Here is a 9,790-nt window from a genome sequence, read left to right on the forward strand (position 1 = left end):
AGATTCGACGGTATTTAAACGTTATGACATACGTATCGGCCTACCATGAATGTGCTGCTTGGTTTGCGGTCCATGCCATATCGTGCTAGCGAGATATTCTACCCTGCAGATTCGACGGCATGTAACGTTATGACATACGTATCGGCCTACCATGAATGTGCTGCTTGGTTTCTGCATGGCTTATAAGCAGGAATTTGCAGAGACGGATGTGAACGGTGAGGATTTCTTCGTAAGATTGTATACAATTTATAAACTAACATGTTCGCTGTTTGGTTATAATAAAACAGACATTGCAGAGAACAGTTTGACATGTCATTTACTTTGTTTTATGGAAAATCACCGCTACAAAATCTAGAATTGTGTAAGATGCGTGCGCCGCATCTGACATGGTGTGGGAGGGGGGCGTATTCGGAAATTTCTTACTCTAAGAAATTTCAGGCTATTTTCGTGTAACAAACTTCTTTCAGCAAAATAGTAGCCCTCGGATGCGTTGAAAATAGAATGACCCACATTTAATTTATAATTTCGAAAGGGAAGATTCTGACCGAGCTCGACGGAGTGAGTCTGACGCGTGACGTCACGACTCCGTCAAGTAAAAGCATAATTGCGTTACTAAAAGAAACGAAACGTTCCATTAAACATATCACGGACCTTTTTTAGTTTAAAATATCTACCTTTCACATGATCTTGCCATTAAAAAAAATATTTCCATTACTGTATATGCCATGTGTTAATATTTTATGTTGTTTATGGTGACAATACTTTGTTTGTTCTTGCAGAAATTCAGGACACATCTACTGATAAATTTGATTACTACAGTGCACTTTCATAAAACCCTGTTGTACTGTAACAGAGCCGTTCTTAACAGCGAAACAATCCGAATAAAGTTAACATCATTCATGCAGTTGTGTTATTATATGTAGTTCAAGTAAAATATACTCTGTGAGAACGACTACCTTACTAAACAGTTATATAACCTAGCACTTGACCAAACTGTGCCAGAGCTGCCAACGTTGCAGACTTGGCACCCACGCTTGACCAAACTATGCCAAACATTTTTACGTACACAATATAAGTAAGCGAAAGACTAGCTTTTTTCAGAAGCTCTTGTTTGTCTTGATGTAGGTTATCCAATGGCACCAAGAATTAGAACTCATGGTTTAGGGAATACCAGACGATCGCCGTGAACTACATCTGCGATTTAATTATGACCCTTGCCTTTGACGCAAGCAACCTAAAATCTAACTGGTGACTAGTTGGCGGTTCTAATGTAGAGATAGTCGCTGGTGCAGGTTTGACTGTACACAGGAATGAAATTACCAAAACAGAATCAGAATTCATAGTACATTGATTTTTTGAATGAGGCGTAACGGCCATTGATTGTCAATACCCAGTAACGGTAGAATCATTACCCCCTGTCAATACTCCATCTTACGACTTTCGACGATCTTGTTACAGCCCTTCAGCAAATCAACACGCCAGATTTTCCGATTACATCACAAAAGCTGGTAATGTATTTAGGCCTGTCTTGATGTAAATTGATGGGGGGGTGCATCTTAACCGTACGATTCTTGGGGGCAAACGTACAGATCTTGGCACGTCGGTGCTAAAAGTTCTTTTTAAAGTGGCACACGTTAGAAAGGTTATAATTAGGCTGTCTTCCCCACAAGTAAGGAAATAATGTAGATGCAGAAATTTTCGCGGTGGTTTTATGTTCACGCTTTTCGCGTTGCTATCAACCTCGAAAATAAAAAAAAACACCGCTAACATTTTTCCGTGGCAGTAAGAGAATGTAGTGCATGGTGCTACCGGGAACAGTCCTTTTTCCCAAATATCCACTGAAAAAGCAATGCCCCACTAGATCATTAGATTTAAACTGTAATCACGTGTCAGTTTTGATAACAAACCATTCTTGATTGATTGATCAAAATTCTATTCTTGTATTATCTTTTGTCATCTTATCTAATCTTATTCGTGACAGCAACAACTACCAATTCCCATTGTCCATTTCCTCGAAAACAATCTATTGCAATCAGGAAAAGAAAGAAGTTATGGCATTTTCAACCCATTAAAAAGTAACTGAGACATGAAATATTGAAAAAGGTACATCATCTTTGGTTTGCCAACTGGCAATCTAACCACTCATGGAGACAAATAGAGTGGCTTGAAGAAAATCCGTTAAAAAGCATTACACCATCAAAGAAGTACCAACCACTTCAAAGGCTTATACTCCACCTGTCTCTTTTGTCGTTCAATCCCACATTGAAAGCCTTTTTGCTTCCTGACCTTGAGCGATTCTTCCGCCTTAGGTTGTAATCCACTTAGCATATCCTTCCGCATCCCTGCCATTATAACTTTGAAGCATCGGCAAGTACATTTTATGGGTGACATCCACGTGTCACCTTTGCCAAGAATGATATGTGTTCGGTGTGTGTGTGTGTGCGTGTGTGTGTGAGTGTGTGTGTGTGTGTGTGAGTGTGTGCGTGTGTGTGTGTGTATCTGTCTGTGAACACGATGAATTAAGAATACCTGAATTGACCAACCGTATTGATACTTGGTATGTGGAAAGGTCTTCATCAGATCTAGACCTAAAAATAATTCGCTTTTGGGCTCTCTTGCGGCTTTTTATGGTACGACGGCAGAACTGCCGTTTCCTACATTTCGGTCCTGTTCTGAACATGCTATGGCCACGATTTTGGTTGGCGGATGGCTTCTGCGTTCCGAAAAAAGCGCCATACGTTTTGGCCTTAGTTCATGCCTGATATTTTGCCAAAATTTTAAAGATTTTTAAAAATCTGAAAAATAAAAACGGAGAACTTACTGACCCTATTTTCTGAACGTGGTACCTCAGTGCACTTGGGTCACCGGTGCGGCACTGCGCGACTCGTTCGCTGTGGCTCTGTTCTGCTATTTTTTAATAATTTACGAATTGCGTAATACGTAAAAGTATATGACTAAGAAGACATCAAAATACACGAAATTCGTTCTTTACCTCTGAAATTCGTTGAGTAATCTTTCGAACCACGCAGTGCCGCATTGTGCCCGAAGTGTATTGAGATACAACCTTTAGGACCGTAATCCAAAACACTGCGTCAACTTTCCTAGTCCCTCAAAAGTACCCCCGGGGAACCAGATGGTCAGCAAAGCCGCGGTTATTTTTCTTGACAAAGAAAAAGAAAACGTCTGAAAAATAAAACCAAAGAACTCTACTGACCCTATTTTTAGCTATTTTCTTAGGATTGGGATCCGAAACTCTGTAATAATTTTCTTAGTCCCTCAAAAGTCCCCCCAGGGAGCCAGATGGTCAGCAAAGCTGCGGTTATTTGTCTCGAGCGGGTCGCGAGCCCTTCCGTAATGGTGCGGCAAGGATGTCCGATTTAATGTCGCGGTCTGCAATTGCCCCATCACTTAGGCCGATAATGAAACCTTGCGGAACCCCTATAGGCATCAATAAAACGGTTAGATTTTATCAGATATGTCCCGTCACACGAGGGAGCGCTCGTGAATTTTCAAACGTAGTGGAGTTGGCAGTAGACTAGAAATGTGTTTTCTGCCATTGATGACATAATTCCTTACATTTCTTGTGACATCTTATCTTGTCTGTGACACGAAACGCAAGATGCCATCAGGTTTATGCATAATTCAAAAGGAACATATTTCCGCAATGTAGTAGGGTTGGCAATGGGTTTGAAATGTCTAAATGTCATTGAAAAGTTACTTATCATTAAAACAGAAAAAAAATTGGCTACTATCAAGATAATAAATGACGACCTTTATTGTACGTTTTTGCTTTCTAACAAGCTAAGTACAGGTCAAGGTGAATAGAATACATCTAGTGATTCTAAGTACAATGTGTGTAGGGTGTGACTGATACTGAGACTACAAAGTCTAAAGTATACTAGTACTAGTATGCACAGTTTCAACTTCTTCTCGCTTAAGAAAGTTGTAAATGTAGTTGCAGGTGGAGATTAGAATACATGGATAATGCAAGAAATATTGTTCTTCAAATTTATTCTATAGCAAGGATGGAGTCTTGTGTTCTTTCTTAACACAACAATGGGCATGAAGATATTTTTAAAAGCTTTCTTCGTACATTTATAGCGGTGACAAGGAACAAAAAATAAGTTGTTATCAAGCTGATGATGACCTAAACAGAATATCTGCTTAATAATCTTTATTACATGTATCCTGTACCCCCTAGTGAAACCTTTTCTGATACTGTTACAGTGGTTGAGTTGTCAATGGCCTTTTTTTTAGTTTCGTTGTCTTGTGGTGATCTCTGAAGGCCGTAATTCGTCATGAAACAATCGAGTTCTAATCAAGTTCATACATCATACGAACAGGGTGTTGCATGTGCATCCATGTCCTTTGCTACACCCTAAGTAACTTTAAGAGGCGACGTATAGCGTCTCCGTGACAGGGCCACGTTCTGGATACGACGTTCAAACGAGTTCGACAGAGAGAAAGGCGCTTCCAAAACCATTCGGACGCTGACTGATCTTCGGAACAACCTGAGGTTGCTTTCAACCGCTAACTGTTGAACATTAACCTTTCTTTGATGCATACTCAGTCACCGGTAGCGCTCTATGCTCCGCTCTTTGCAGTCGTTCTTAATAAACCCATGACAGTTATGTTCCGATCTATTGTGAAAGAAGACATTGACGGATGGGATACTTTCTCCTCCCTTTGTTCTTGGCGTCACTCTCACCTTCTACGACCCAACAGGTGATATTGGTTGGGTTACAGAGCGACGAGTGATGAGTGTTGTACATTAAGAACTTTCGCTTCGGTGACGGCACCGTTTGCTTATGAGTTCCCCTTGACAGTTATAAACGGGGAAAAGATCACGGAGAAGTCTATATCGATTTTTCACTTCTAATGACATTTCAAAGTCCCCCACGAGTATCTTTATTTCAAAAGCGAAGACAATAAGCTCTTATATGGTACACATTACTATCATATGGCCCAAGCTGATGATGGGAATATGAATTTCCAAAGGCGTTGCTTATTTCTTCGTTTTTTGCAAGTTTAATCTACTTGTAATTATAATCATACACAGATGTTGACGGAAGGTCTTTCTTCAGTATCTGTTGTGAACTGAATTTTTGTTTGCCCCTATTAATTTCCCATTGCCTCTTCGACCTTAAAAAGGCATGGAAACCTGACTTCTTAAAACCATCTTCTCAAGTTTTACTTACTTTTAATGCTTTCTCTTCACAGTAAATGCTGTCAATGAATACTAGTATCAACTTTGTACACACTCAGCCAATACTGTTATATGCAACCGAAGTATTGGTAACCGTATGCCACCTTCCTAGGTGGTGCCAAGCGTATAGTAATAACTTATATACATACTATCAGATAATTAATACGGTGTTTACAATGTGCTTCCAAGCGTAAAGGAGTGTTTGGGACCGCATCTGTAAGCAGCGACACCTATGCTGCAGTGCAATATGAACCCGTCAGAATTTCCCGGGCATTGTGACAGACGGTCACCGAAACGTTTGTTCAATAAAACACCTGGTTGTGTACAAAGAATCATGTTATCCAGTGACTGAACAACCTGATGAAACTTTTCACAAATGATCAACTCAATTTCTAGTTCAGTCCCAATCTATTTTCAACTTTTACCAAGGTTTGGAACCTATACCTTTATCATACCCTTCCCACTTCCTGTCTTCAGCTACTCATACTTCACTACTACTCTCGAAAGAAGCTTAAACTGTCTTCCGCAAGTGTCCCTAGACGTGATCAATGATGACAAATGTACCAGTCGGTATCTAGTCGGCCTGAAACTCATCTTAGTAGTGGGCGGCTCGTATTAACGCATAATTTCTACCCTTTCAAACGTGTGCCCTCGGCTTAGTTCTAATAACGGTTTCACAGTACAATATTGATCTGTTTCATGTCTTCTGGGCTCTTGTATCAGATATCTTTACTGCATGTGGATTTATCTTTAGGAAAACGCCTGAAGCAAAATTCTTTTAAACGGTAATTACCCTAGTGTTCAAACGTACTTTAGGGAAAGGTGCTGTAATAAGTGACTGTGTGGGATAAATGACATTTGCGGGCATATTTCATATAGTTTGATAAACGTCAACTTTGTTTCTTTGGGGCTAAGACTCGCATCACTATTATGAAATAAATTTCTAGCTAAGGAAATAGAACGTCTAAATTTAAACCAGGAAAAACGAAAGAAATAATACCAATTTTCTCATTGGTATTTTTCAGGATAACTGTTGACCAAGTTGTCCAGGAAGCGTCCTCCCCTAGCCGCGTGACGTAAGCAAAGGGTGAAAGGTCATTGGAAGTCGATACCGACCCTCGTCTCTGCTGAACGCCATCAGGAAGTTCTGGTGAGTCTGATGTCTTGTGTTGGAGTCAAGTTGAACCACTTTTCAAAATAATAAAACCTTCAACCGACAAAAATTTTCGTTCATATGCACTTTAAAAATTTTGTGAATGCTAGTATGGTTGGCCATTTGAACGTGGAGCAATACAGACTTCTACAGATATTAAAATGCTGAAGATACTCTATACTAGAAGTAGATTTTGAGTTGACTTATACGTATATCTTTAGATCCGACAGCTCCCATAATGCTGCAATCGGCAAATACATAAAAAGATTGCCCTATAATCAGAAAAGATAATGCGTTTAGCCCCACCCGATTGCATAAAGATTTTTGTTATCCTATATTGTTCAGTCAGACGAATTTTGATATTAATTCTGTATGCCTACTTTGTACTTTATATTTGGCCACTGTACTTTTTGTTGAGCTCAATAAAGACGACTTCACACGAGAGCAAAGATGAGTCGGAATGCCGTCAGAATGAAACTTCTCTTCTATTTCAGGGCATTCGTAGTGCATTCTAAAAGTTCTCACTGCATTCCAGATATTTGTGCCTGTTCTTTTGGCTGGCCCCAAAGGTTTGACATTCGAGTTACTTCGAATCCTTCCAGAATGTGGCCAAAAGAATATCTGGAATGCAGTGGGAATTTCTAGAACACACTACGAATTCCCATAAATAGAAAGGAATTTTCATTCTGGCGGCATTTGGGCTCATTCCTTCTCGTGTGAAGGGGATATAATGTCTATTTGGAATTCCCACCGAATAGCCACGAAAATGGCACGGATTTTACAAATGCTGCATTCCGGCTGGTTCTGCTTGATTCCTGCTAATTCGGTTTCAGTGTGAAGGTCCTATCAAGCTTCTTTAGAATTTCACCATGCAAACTGTGTCTTCTTACAAATTCTCTCTAACAATTTGTTCCGCCATTCTAGCCGAAAAACCAACACGGTGACAGTAATCAATGACGCCATTCTTGCTTCGTTTGTGTATACCGAGCTAATTTTGAACGGGCCACTGGTTTCAAATTGTTTCACCACGCCTCGTTTAATAGATAGAGTGCAAAGTAGGCCTCGAATGATTTCTCAGTCGATTCAAGTACAATGATACATTAGGTTCATTCTGTTGGAAGCTTTTGGGGGGATTGTTTCTTTTATTGATCTTTTGTTTTGTCCTTAAGCTATTTTGAAGGACTTTCTTCTTTTGCATTTGTCTGAAAGAACAAAACGTCCGTTAGCACATTACTGATACAGTTATAACGATACATTATATTTTTTTAAAAATTCAAACCTTTCTTGGTTTGTTTTTCATTAATTTTGTGTTGTTAGTTTTTGTGTAGAAATCTTTTTATTTTCAAGTATTCCTCTTCTTATATTTTTGCATTTGTCTCATTCATTAATGTATTTCAATGTAAAACAGATGCAAATACAAGGATACTTTATTTTTCTTAATTGTTAATTTAAAGCTTTGTCTTTTTTGTTATTAATCAATCTTGTGTTGTTCTTATTTTCAATTGTTTTCTCTTTTTTTCATTGCCTTGACCAAGAAAACCTTTACCAAATCACCAATACAGAAACAATGTATACGATGCAATATGTTTCTTCTAACTATATAAGATTTGTTACTTTTTTATTTTTTTAATCTTTCCTTCAAACACGAGGTTCCCTCGTCGTTTAGTGATTTATAAATCAATATCATTAATATTATAAACTATTGTTTAATTTCTAATAAAGCCACGACTTTTCTTGGATTCGCAATCAACAATATCCTTCAATAATCGCGTATTTTCGTTACAGCCAGACGTCTCTGTAGCGTTTGGTTGCGCTCAGTCGAAGCTAATATATCATCGTACATCACGCCAGGGTTAGGTCGTGACAAAGAAGTAATGAAGTTATTGATTGTAATTCCGACCCAATTACAACGGTAGCAGTGAGGTGGTAATTATTGTGATAATGGAGCCAATTAGTGTAGATTTCTATAATCGATAGCAAAAATTGGTCGTTACAAAGTTTGTGATGTCGTCGTCTGCAATTCGTGATAGTAGCTGTACTGTGCTTTGATTGATCGACGGTGAAAATTGTACTAACACGTCTGGGTATATGTGTTTGGTAAAAATTATATTAATGGTTCTAGGCATTGGTTTTGATTGCTTGAACTTGTGTCGGCATAGCGTAATGGTAGGTTTTTAGCCCAGAGGTCCTGGGTTCGACTCTCCAAACAGTCCACATTCACGTTGTGCTCTTGGGACTTAACATGACTTTCCCTCACTTCGCTCAGGTGAAAATGAGTAACTGCGGTTAGGGACGTCCCTCGGATAGGACGTTAAATGAAGGTCCCATGTTTGAAGAGAGCCACACCTCGAACAAGTAAAAGAATCCACCACACTTATTGGAAAGAGTAGGGGTCCTTCCCAGTGCAAGTGGATCAAATATATCAGTCCAGACATTCTTGTAAAATTTCTTACAATAATTATTTTCAAAGTGACACAAATACCCACAATTTAAACTCTAATTGTTGCATTCTTTTTGACTCCCTTTTCAGACGGTTTTCTTCTCCTTATACCTTCTATCTCTACGTAGCACGTGTATTTATTCATTCGTTCATTTTTCTTTCTTCCCTATATTTTTTCGCCTATTTTTCTCTTTATGTTTTTTTTTTTTACATAATTCATATACCACATGCGGTGCGCGTTTCTATGCCACATTGATTTTTTCCAAGACATCGTTTATTACGTACCATGACGGCCTATTCCCTTTTACCCGATCACTTCCCGCACCATATCTATTTACTGGCTATAAGAAATGAGCTTACTTTGCCGTTGGACTAATGCAATTTTCTTCCGCAAAGAGCAACATTTGTTATGTCCTAAAGACCATCTCCCTCATTAATGGACCCCATTGCTTGTAACGTCCGAAGATCTCTTCCCTGATTGGATGTTGTTCGATTTTCAAACCTCTGCCGGTCAACGGTTTTAACGGCCTTCGGATTGCCACAGCTGTGGCTATACCGACGATAAAACGAAGGCAATCTGGTCATAACATTGAATGATGCGTTACAATTTCTTTTCTTTCATACAAGCTACAATATTCCTTTTTTATATCAGAAGGTTGGCGCCGGTCGAGATAAATTTTTCGTGCAAAATTCAATTTTGCAGAGTATTATCCAAGCTCACGCTTCGATAACGTGTCTTATCTCGAAAACGTTGAAAACGAATGATGCAGACAAGCCTACGGAATGTACTCTAATACATTAAGTCTTACAGAAATAGCTGATAAGTATACCATTTGGTAATACACTACAAGGAATGACTTGTTGTTGATCTAGACGAAGAACTTCGTCTGTCTGTCTAGTAGTAGTCCATTGTGGCCTACTACTGCAGTGGTCTGCGCACGCTGTGACGCTACAATCATTCTGTCTGACGGGCCAAAAATAACGTTACAGC

The 9,790-nt window shown here is 39.1% G+C and overlaps 1 protein-coding gene across 1 annotated transcript in view; it reads left to right on the forward strand.

The window, feature by feature from the left end:
* The window catches only part of LOC118406802 (vasopressin V2 receptor-like), a 34,928-nt gene that overhangs the window by 12,149 nt on the left and 12,989 nt on the right, over nt 1–9,790 (forward strand). The window contains exon 2 of the mRNA XM_035807142.1: nt 6,232–6,356. The gene's annotated coding sequence lies outside the window, so the exon portion shown is untranslated. The remainder of the gene's footprint in view (nt 1–6,231; nt 6,357–9,790) is intronic.

The sequence above is a fragment of the Branchiostoma floridae genome, chromosome 19, assembly GCF_000003815.2.
Source record: "Branchiostoma floridae strain S238N-H82 chromosome 19, Bfl_VNyyK, whole genome shotgun sequence".
Lineage (NCBI taxonomy): Eukaryota > Metazoa > Chordata > Leptocardii > Amphioxiformes > Branchiostomatidae > Branchiostoma > Branchiostoma floridae.